General features: G+C 42.0%; 1 protein-coding gene and 1 long non-coding RNA gene across 2 annotated transcripts in view; both read right to left on the bottom strand.

The window, feature by feature from the left end:
- The window catches only part of TMTC1 (transmembrane O-mannosyltransferase targeting cadherins 1), a 245,606-nt gene that overhangs the window by 78,067 nt on the left and 157,464 nt on the right, over positions 1-10,075 (bottom strand). The window lies entirely within an intron of this gene.
- LOC145721756 (uncharacterized) lies at positions 1,246-8,988 on the bottom strand. Its single transcript, XR_014145624.1, has 2 exons — positions 3,698-8,988; positions 1,246-3,475 (listed from the first exon to the last, which is right to left on the bottom strand). It is a non-coding gene; the product is annotated as an uncharacterized LOC145721756 (long non-coding RNA).

Raw genomic sequence — 10,075 nt, forward strand, 5'->3', positions numbered from 1 at the left:
ATTGTAGGAAGTAAGATACATGTGTAGTGTGCGAAATACAGGTAGCCATGTATGTATGCTAATGTGCACTCACAGTTCTGAAATTCAAAAAGCACTTAAGCAAATCTTGCCTTATCCGCATTTCAAATCTTTCTCTCCTCTATCTTTATGAATACAGGAAGAAAGAAGAAAGGGAAGAGAATGCAAATTATCATCTTTTTGGTGAACTAATGCACAGTAAAGAAGCTTTTGTATTCAACTTTCATATGAAATAAAGTATTAAGAAGTTCAGGCTGGTTATTTAAGGATGAGGTAATGTTTTATTCATTTGAACCTTGATCATCAGATTATGACAGGGGCTGTTTCATAAGTGTGGTTGAACAATGAGGTTAAAAGTACCAGAAACTAACATGGAAACAAGGGTAAACCTAAAAATATATCAATCCGAGTCAGGGGTGGAGATTTTCACCACTAAGAGAACTACCCATCCGTGGGGTGTGGCTGTTGCCCCTTGCAGGAGCTTTCACTCCAGGCCTGGCTTCCTTCCCTCCCAGCCTGGTACAAATAGTCTCTGCCAGATTTTCCATCTGGGCCGGAGAGTCCTTTCGGCCAAAGCCAAAGACCTCCCCCAAGGAACTCTAAAGCAACTCCTGCAAAGTTAGAAAAACCACCCTCTCCCTACCCTCCTACAAGCATGCCCATCTCTAGGACCTGAATTCTGTCACTTCTTCCATAAACCACCATGGCCTATGGTACAGCATCTGTCCTTCTGAAGCAAAGGCATAATGGACAATCCACTAGTTGTTGCTGCCTCCTCCTCTATTCCATGTGTTAACACGGACCTGACCGCACCAGCACATGCTTTCTCATGTGTCCAGTGTTTCTGAAGGCTCTACAATACTCTTTTATGAAGCATCCATTGTGCGGGGTACTATGAGAAAGTACAGACATACAAAAATGGCGATCCCAAACCTCACAAGAGCAGGACAATCCAGCTTTCCAAGAGAGCATGGAGAATATGTTAAGATTACTAAAATCTGGGGGCGCCTGGGTGGCTCAGTTGGTTGAGCGACTGCCTTCGGCTCAGGTCATGATCCTGGAATCCCTGGATCGAGTCCCGCATCAGGCTCCCTGCTCGGCGAGGAGCCTGCTTCTCCCTCTAACCCTCTCCCCTCTCATGTACTCTCTCTCTCTCATTCTCGCTCTCTCAAATAAATAAATAAATCTTTAAAAAAAAAAAAAGATTACTAAAATCTGTATAAGAAGTCACTGGTTTAGTGGTAACCATTTGGCAATACATACAAATGTATCCAATCAACACGTGTACATCTTCAACCTACACAATATTTTATGTCAATTATATTTCAATAAAGATGGAAAGAAAAAAAGTCAGTGGTCTGAGATACATTTCCCTGCGCAGAATCCAAGAGAAAAGGAAAGCAGTGGATTCACATATAAGGACGAGGGGTCTTGATAGGAGGGAGGCTGAGATGGCCACCCTTCGGTCGACTCCCACCCTCCAGGCAAAGCCACAGCCTGATGTGCAGGACCTGGGCTGTCAACATCTATGGGTTAGTTGTTCCCCTCTGTTTGCAAAGGCACATTTCCTAATCTCCTTCAGTACGGCACTGACCTGCTAGGGTAGGGTTGCAGAACCACTGGAGGAAGAGAAAGGGCGGGGAAATGGGGAGAGGCCCAGGCCTATGTTGTTTTGCTTTCCTTCAACTTTGATTTCTCCAATTTCCTCATTTGCACAGGGTGGACTGAAATAATGACTTGCAGCTACCTAGCACAGCTTATGGTATTTTCACATACATTTTTCCATTTAGGCTCATCTGAATCCAAATTACACTCTCCAAATTTTACTTTCAAATTGTGGTTTCCCAGACATTTGCTGTTCATCATTTAGGACTTAATAGGCATATACATTCATTTTTTTTTTTTTATTAACTAATAGACTTTTGTGATATTAAGGCTGTGATTATAGTTCAGTAAGTAACTGCCTGACTCAGGCCACCCCGCATATTGGCCAACTGATCTTCAGCCCACCGGCGTCCAATCTTCCCTCAGCTCACTTCATTTTCACCACGGCTCTGTTCTGTTCTATTTGTCTGTGATCCACAATCTTTAGTTTTAGAACACATTTGCTCGAGTCCCTCAGTAAAAGTCCTGCTCCTTTCCTTCCTGGTCACGTTCTTCACATGGCACACTCACCCCCAAGCACAAGCACCAACCCCAAGCCTGGGGCAACCCTGAGACACTCCCTACCTGGGCACTGCCCTCAAGAGCAGCCCTCACTGGACAAGGCCTAGCGTCTAGATCTCATACCTCTTCTGAATTCAGGTCTCGAAGGGCTGGATGGAACAGTTCATGCTGGCACAGCAAGAACAAAGAGACAAGCTGGTATCAAATATTTCCATCCTTACTCCATCATATTCTGAAGAATAATCTTAACCAACTTCTGAAACCCCGGAGTAGGTTATTACATCAGCAGGAAGCCTCTGACTGCACGACAGTGGAGGTTTGTCCCACTGAAAACCGGAGACGTGGGGAGGAGCAACAGAGCTTGACAGACTCAGCTTTCTTTTAAAATATGGTGTATAACATGGAAGACGCCATATTTAAAAGCATTAGACTACCTCTCTAAAGTAAAAAGACTTACTTCCTTACTCAAATCTTGGATTTTCCCACTGTTTGTTTTCCAGTGGTATCCGTGATCTTCACTCTTTCTCTCCAGATCATTTGGTGATACCACTTTATTGCCCCCTAGTGTAATAGCGCACTGCTTTTCTCCTTTTCCTTCATTGCACTCATTATGATAAAAGAGAACCTCCTTTTAAGGCAGCATGGTAGAACTGCAGAAAAAATGGATTCAGAGTTAAAACTAAGTAATAATTGAGTGGCTCTGGGTAATTTAGCCAACACATAGGCACACTTATACACACATATTCTCAGAGACCTGGTGCACTTGACCTTGTAACTGAAAACTGCCTCTCAATCTATTTCTTGAGTTTTTAGTTAAGTGGCTCTTTGTCAAGCCCAAGCTGCTTTTCCCACCTCTCTAATGTATTATACAACGGGAATTTGAAACCAACAAAAAAATCAAACTAAAAAACGAGTATCTGGCTTTATCGGGTTCCCCACGATTTTTGTGACTTGGCCCCCTCAAAATCGAGTTACTTGTGTCCTCTTACGTGGTTCAATCTTGTCCCATCTCTACCAGCCATGGCCTTAGAGGGGACTCAACCTTCTTTATTCAGTATCAACCACCTTGGGGGCAATTTACCTGCGCTTTGAGCCCCTCCTTAGATCCTTGGCTTCAGCCAAATTAATGGGTCTCTCTCCATGACTTCATGGGGACAGGCAAACTTCTGACCTGTTTTCATGGACTGCAACCTCTCTTACTAAGCTGCCTGTACAACGGCTCCTTGAAGAGGGAGGTCTGGCCTTGCTCTTGCTGCCGGGGGCCCATTTCCTCCTGCCATATACATTCCTTCTTGCTGCTTTCCCCGTGAACTTCTTTTTTTTTTTTTTTTTTTAAAGATTTTATTTATTTATTTGAGAGAGAGAGAATGAGAGACAGAGAACACATGAGAGGGAGGAGGGTCAGAGGACGAAGCAGACTCCCTGCCGAGCAGGGAGCCCGATGCGGGACTCAATCCCGGGACTCCAGGATCATGACCTGAGCCGAAGGCAGTCGCTTAACCAACTGAGCCACCCAGGCGCCCTCCCCGTGAACTTCTAAGCATCAGCTGCTCCTGCTGCTTATGAGGACACCTCATTATCTCACAGTAGGGACCCCACACAGATCCTTCCCGAACCTCTTCCTGGTGTCTACCACCTGGTCCCTCAGAGAGCCTGTCCCCATGGCAAATGTACCACCTTCCTTTCCCCTCCCCGCATGGGACCCATCTCCCTTTCCCTACGGGGACCATCCTATTGAAAAAGAGCAGACATAGGTGGTCACATTCCAATGCATGACAAAAATCCTTGTTTAAAACCTGGAGGAGAAAAAAAAATTCATGCTTTCCACAAGGTTATTCTGAATCACAAAACAGTTGAACTTTGGAGCTGAAAGAGACCTTAGAGATCATGTAGCACAATGATTACTGAGGTTTGAGATTTCCCAAACCCGTAAAATTTCCAAGAAGGTGGACTTGGGTGGGGGAGGAGGGTTGTGCACCCCCTGCTGCTCTTACACCTTGTCATAGGAGAAAAGATATTTTAATACCAAAAATATAAGAAAGGCATAATTTCATAATTTAAAAAATGCATAGATAAAACTTTATGAAAAACCCACTACATTGTCTTAACTTGGCCACAGACCAGGAAAAGTCTGTTATGGAGATCTAAGCAACACTTGGGGACCACTGAGCAAGGCTAACCCTCTGGTTTTACTGGTAGGAAAATGATCCCCCCCAAGGCTGCCAGTCAGTAGGGGACTGATGGGGCTGTACCAATTCCCAGTTCAGTCTTGTCCTACTGGATTTGCTAAGGTAAGCTTGCGCTGATATCGAACGACTGCTCTGCTGATTTTAATATTTGGCCAAACTTTGATTTACTCTCAAATCATCGTCACTCTCCTCCAGCAAGTCTGAAGAAGCCTATGCATAGATGGCTCCTCAGAAGGGGTTCCCAAAATCAGATAATGGAAGCAATATTACTTCCGAGGTACCATTTTTCCTTTTGCATCCTGAGAAAGAAATACTGCAGTATTGCTCCCATAGCGACCCTGGTAAGATGAAAAATTTCACCTCAAATTGATAGGTATGACTTGAAGGTAATCCTCAAAATCAAAAATGAATGGGGTGAGGGTCATCATTTTTCCAGTTTTCCGTGTCTGATGTGTCCACAAGCTTAGGGATTATACAAGGGCAAACTTTTATATTTCTTTCTTCCCTCCAACACATGGTATCACATGGTATCGAACTCCTCCTTCTGTGGTCTCAATTATTCTTGATCAATACTATCCACAATATTGTTTCTGCCTTCATTTATTCTTATCTGCTTCCTATTTCCACTCATTCATGTTTTCTTAAAGTAGCTTAGGAATTTGCTCTTTGGCGATGAAGTGAATAAATCACCCTTAATCTGGCATGTAAGTGAATATCTGATCACATCCTATGACTTCATTTGAGAGCTCCCAACAACTATTTCTGCTTCATTGATTCAAAGAAATTTTAGTCCTTTGAAGCATTCTAATGTGGTTTTTATAAAATACAAAAAAAAAAAGTAGCCATAAAACATGATGCCTCTCTGGAGAGAAGAATAAGAGATCAAAATATCTGTTTAAAAAAAGTGATTTAAGCCCCAAACTCTCCTGCCTGTTCAAAAAGGAAATCCACAAAATAGGCATTTATCACCAGAAGAAAAGATTATTTCAATTTCTTTTGGTGGTGAAACTCTGACCCTAAAGCCATGCAATGATAAATAGATAGCCTATTTCTGTCCCTTTTATCCACAGATTTCAAAGTGCAAGTCAGAGGAAGGTGACATTTTGGGTCTTATCTAAGTTAGGATGGAGGGAGAACAAAAGCCAGAAGAGTTGAGTGCCTTATTCATTGTTAGGCATAAAGGCAGAGATGAAAGAGTACTTGGTCTGACTCATTCTGGGCTTTTCTTGTAAAATAGCCAAATGAGCCCTTGGGCCTGATGGGAGTCACCCAGGCTTCAGTGAGGGTGGACATGATTTCTGTGGTGTTATGGATGGAATCTAAGGCCAAGATTTGGCTCCATATCACTTGAAACAAACATTTAATGAGTAGAAAGTTCAACTTCCTCAGAAGAATTACCAAGTCAGCTTTTAACTTCATTGTCCTGTCGTTTGCTAGAGTTTTTGAGAGAACACAGATGTCTGCATAAAGATGATGACAGGTATTACCAAACTTCCACTGAGGACACTGTGTGTATGTTTTCCTCAAAGCACCCGGGTACTTCAAGCTGTGGAAAATGGCTCTTTCTTGTCAAGGTCAATAATGTAAGGAGAGTCATGCAGAGAAGATTCCTGTGTGTGTAAAAGGCTTGGGAAATGGTCTTCACCATCGCCAAAGCCAATGTCTAACCTTCATAAGTGCAACAGGCAACACCCAGTGTTCTCATGCTTTCCCAGGGATGCCTAAGGCACAGGCCAACTTCTCTGTGGTCCCCAGGAAGCTTCCAGCGGCGCTAAGGACTTCAGCACACTCCATTTATAAACGTTGACAGTTTTCTAGGAAAATGGGGGACTTTCCCTGGAAAAGACTTTACCCAGCAGTGACCAGCTGCCCCACCTCAGTGGAAAACAGTGGATAGCTGGGCAAAAAGCTGCTGAAACCCTCGGAAAATGATGACTGAATGTCAACACTGCAATGCGCACATGCAGGGTAGAAAAGAAAAAAAGATAGTCATCTCTTTAATAAAGACCAGCTCACTGACCCTGATTTTGGATGACTCTGCACCAAGTTTGCAAAATGGAGCAAAATCCGAGTAGGTTCTAAGAGGCAGGCACTTGTTCTTGGAAATACTGAGGCTTTCTTCATATTCACAACTTTCATTTTAATCCAAATGAGCTTATACCTAGCGGTAAAAGGACAGGGACACTACTTTGTCTATTTTAGAGAAAAGAAAGTCAGAGAAAGGTCGGGGCGCCTGGGTGGCTCAGCTGGTTGAGCATCCTCTTGGTTTTGGCTCAGGTCATGATCTCAGGGTTGTGAGATCGAGCCCCATGTTGGGCTTCATGCTTGGCACAGAGTCTGCTTGGGATTCTCTCTCTCTCTCCCCCATCCCTCCCCCTGCTTGTGCACGTGCTTTCTCTCTCTCTAAAATAAATAAATCATTTTTTGAAAGTCAGAGAAAGGTCTATTTAAGATACGGCACTCAGGAAGAGCCAGAACTGGCATGATTCTGTAGGTTTAGGGAAATACACCTACCTAGGCGAGTGGAACCCCTTATTTTAACTAAGACACCCCACAAATGGATGATAACAGTATTATGGGTTTAATAATGTTGACATAAGGGTCTCTTCCAGAAAAATGACATTTTAACCTCTTGTTTAAAATTCCAGCCCTTTATTTCCTCAGAAATTGTTCTCTTGTCTCTGGATTAGAAAAGTTTGCTGCACATGCAATTCTTTGTCCCCCCAAATCCCAGATTCCTGAGGATTTATCTCACAGGACTCTTAGAAGTACACGTCCTGATCACCAAATGGAGTTGAGCTGAAAGTACGTTTACTGTGTTCTGAGTTTCTTCTTTTCACTTAAAAAGAATACTAAGATGTTACTATCAGAGAAGCAATATAGTCTGGAAGGTGAGAGGTCCTTGAGTAGACAAAGATCTGCATTTCAGCTCTGCCCATCTTGAGCAAGTTCATTAACTTCTTAGCGCCCAGGTGTTATATTTTTGTAAAACAGGGTAATGGCATCAGCTACCTAGGGAGCTGACATCAATCAATAACACTTAAACTACATTTTTTCATTGACCACATACAATGCAAAACGCTTTCTAAGCTTTTTAAATGATCATCTCATTTAATGCTCACAATGTCTCCTTGAGTTGGGTGCTATTATCTTCATTTTATACAGATGAGGGAAGCGAGGCTTTGAGGCATCACACATGATCATGCTTAAGCCAGAATTCAAACACAGGCCCCCTAACTTCAGGGGGGAGCTATGGACTACTACATAAACAGTGTGAGTGAACTGATAAATATAATATGCTCAGCATAGTGACTGATATATAATAGAGGTTCACTAGAAGTTTTGATACAATTAACATTAATTCATGTTTATCAGCAGCTAAACTCTTTGAGGGCAGGCACCAAGACTCACTTATCTTTGTAGGCTCAGATTCTAGTACAGAATGCAAACGTGCTCTGTGAAAACTTGTTAGGTGAAGAATGAACACAGGTTCCACTTGCAATCATCCACACTACGGAGAAGAGCAGACTGAAGCCACTTTCAGCTGGTCTAAGCAAAAACATACCTAGAACAGACACTGAATCCCCTTTGCCCTTCATATTCCCTATTACTGGCAAGGTCTCATAAGCCTGGTATCTCACAGCAATACAGAATACAAAGAATTTGTGTTGTATTTTTGTCCTTAACAAATAGTATTTATCAAGAAATAACCGCCTTCTTGGGGCACCTGGGTGGCTCAGTCGGTTAAGCGTCTACCTTCGCTCAGGTCATGATCCCGGGGTCCTGGGATCGAGTCCCGCATCGGGCTCCTTGCTCAGCAGGGAGCCTGCTTCTCCCCTGCCTGCCGTTCCCCCCCTGCTTGTGTTCTCTCTCTCTCTGGGTCAAATAAATAAATAAAATCTTTAAAAAAATAAGAAAGAAATAACCGCCTTCCCAAATGGTACTGAAGACCCATGAAGAAAATTAAGGACTGCCCTCTCTCCTTAACCAAGTCAAAACAAGAAGCTGTAAAGACTTGGAAAAACTGTTAGGTACTTGGCTTAGGGGTAATCAAAGGTTATGAAATTGATTCCTAATTATTTGTGTTTTAAAATTTCTAACTCAATATCAATTAATAAAATTAAAATCTATTGATATTTAAATTAATTCAAAAATAAAATTTAAAGTTAATTAAAATTCCTACCCAAAGGATACAAAAATGCAGATTCAAAGGGGCACATGCACCCTGATGTTTATAGCAGCAGCATCGACAATAGCCAAACTATGGAAACAGCCCAAATGTCCACTGACTGATAAATGGATAAAGAAGATGTGGTGTGTACACACACACACAAACACACAGGAATAGTACTCAGCCAGCAACAAGAATGAAATCTTGCCATTTGCAATGACATGCATGGAGCTACAGAGGATTATGCTAAGTGAAATAGGCCAATCAGAGAAAGACAAATACCATATGATTTCACTCATATGTGGAATTTAGGAAACAAAACAGATGAACATAGGGAAAGCGTAGGAGAAAAGAGAGAGGGAAGCAAACCATAAGAGACTCTTAAAGACAGAGAACAAACTGAGGGTTGCTGGAGGGGAGGTGGGTGGGGGATGGGCTAAATGGGTCACTTCTTGTGATGAGCACTGGGTGTTACATATAAGTGATGAATCACTGAATTCTACTCTTGAAACCAATATTACACGATATGTTAACTAACTAGAATTTAAATAAAAATTTGAAACAAAAATAAAATTCAAAAAATAAATAAAATAAAATTCCTAACTCAATAAATAAAAATAATGATTTCCTTATAATATTTTGGTTTAGGATACTGCCTTTTACAAAAGTTCATTCTTATATAACTTTCATGATACTACTTAATTTTAGGAAGTTTACTAAAATCCCTATTTTAAAAATGAGAAAGCCTCGGGGCGCCTGGGTGGCTCAGTTGGTTGGGCGACTGCCTTCGGCTCAGGTCATGATCCTGGAGTCCCTGGATCGAGTCCCGCATCGGGCTCCCTGCTCGGCAGGGAGTCTGCTTTGCCCTCTGACCCTATCCCCTCTCATGTGTTCTCTCTCATTCTCTCTCTCTCAAATAAATAAATAAAATCTTTAAAAAAAAAAATGAGAAAGCCTGGGTTCAAAAAAGCTTCACATCTTGCTCAAAGTTACACAATGGATTAAAGGCAGAACCACTTAGGGGACTTTTCCAGGCATCTGAAAAGAAATGTGGATTTGAAACACTGACAAGAGAACAGACAAGCTTCAGCAGAGTTCAAATATTCAGAGATAAGTGGCATTATGTAATGACATATGGCTGAAGACCCTTTATAATTTTTAACCATTTTTTTCTCAAGGACAAATTTTCTTGAGATTGTACCTATTTTTAAATTAAAAGAACAAAGAAAGGAAAAGAGAAAGAAGGAAGAAGATATAATTACACTCGTGTTACTTAACAAGTAATAATTTTATGCAAATCAAATATTTCTAGAAAATTACTAAAATTACGTTTAATGAAACATAGATATTGGGGTAAATGATTGCCCTGGAATCCCAAATATACTCAAGTCAGTACTTCCCATTTAGCCGTCAAGCTCCCAGCTGGAGGTGAGCCGCTGTGAGCCGGAGTGAACAGGTGCAAGCCCGAGCTCGCCCAGACCTCCCTGCGGCTGTTGTGAAAGCTGAGGTAATACACGCCTCAGCAACACGA

The sequence above is a fragment of the Leptonychotes weddellii genome, chromosome 5 (assembly GCF_054177405.1).
Source record: "Leptonychotes weddellii isolate Sample4059 chromosome 5, ASM5417740v2, whole genome shotgun sequence".
In the NCBI taxonomy this organism is placed as follows: domain Eukaryota; kingdom Metazoa; phylum Chordata; class Mammalia; order Carnivora; family Phocidae; genus Leptonychotes; species Leptonychotes weddellii.